Below are 957 nucleotides of genomic sequence, written 5' to 3' on the forward strand. Positions count from 1 at the left end.
TGAAAGCAGAAATCAGTGAAATAGAAAACAGGAAATAGGTACAGAAAAAAAAATACCAATAAAACAAGGGGCTGTTTTTTAAGGAGATCCATAAAATTGATAAGCCCAGCCAGACTTATAAGAAAAAAAAAGACACAAATTACCAATATTAGGAATAAAATAGATGATGTAACTACAGATTCTATAGCCATTAAAAGAGTAGTAAGAGAATATTACGAACACGTATATAGACAACTGGTTTTTTTGGAAAAGGTACAAAGGCAATGGGAATGTTTTATGAAATGATTTATAATATGCTCTGTAAAATTATTGCATAGATTCTTAAGGCAACACGAGAGAATTTGGTCAGAAAAAGACTTAGCTATTGATAGAATAAAAGTTTCTTAAGTTAAATGTTGTGGAAACATACTATAGAATACTATATGGCACTAAAAAGAAAGATGTATATATATAATATAAAAATTTCAGAACTAGAGATAAATAGAAAGATAGGAAATGAGATTTTTACAGCATGCTATTTAAAGTAAGATGCATTTATATAGAAAACTGTATATTTTATAATTGATATGTGCATATTTAAGAACATAGAAAATAGACTAGCTGTCCTAGGGTGGCGTAGCCCATGTCGTGAGATCATGGGCTACATGTTAAGAGAATACAAAATAATGGTGGAGTCTCGAATAAGACAATAGTGATAAGTGGCTAGAAGCTGAACAATATGGTGGACTTAAGTCCCTGTACTTGATTTCCAGCTCTCTTACCACATTGCCAGCCATAAACAGGCTAATTTCTTTTCTTCAACTAGGTGTATGTATATGGAACATAAAATGAAGCAAACAGATTTATTTTCTGAAATCAAAAGGCAGTGGAGAGTAGGACAAAATATTACAGTAAATATAAAAGTGACTACAACTTTATAGAAAAATATGCGGAGGTACACAAAGACTGAAAGACTAA

At 30.9% G+C, this 957-nt stretch overlaps 2 long non-coding RNA genes across 9 annotated transcripts in view; both read left to right on the forward strand.

The window, feature by feature from the left end:
* LOC105298187 overlaps positions 1-957 on the forward strand; it is a 40,731-nt gene that overhangs the window by 12,484 nt on the left and 27,290 nt on the right. The window lies entirely within an intron of this gene.
* Positions 832-957, forward strand: part of LOC111745166 — a 7,776-nt gene continuing 7,650 nt past the window's right edge. Inside the window, exon 1 of the long non-coding RNA XR_002782526.1 lies at positions 832-934. This is a non-coding gene — a long non-coding RNA (uncharacterized LOC111745166). The remainder of the gene's footprint in view (positions 935-957) is intronic.

The sequence above is a fragment of the Pteropus vampyrus genome, unplaced genomic scaffold (assembly GCF_000151845.1).
Source record: "Pteropus vampyrus isolate Shadow unplaced genomic scaffold, Pvam_2.0 Scaffold147, whole genome shotgun sequence".
In the NCBI taxonomy this organism is placed as follows: domain Eukaryota; kingdom Metazoa; phylum Chordata; class Mammalia; order Chiroptera; family Pteropodidae; genus Pteropus; species Pteropus vampyrus.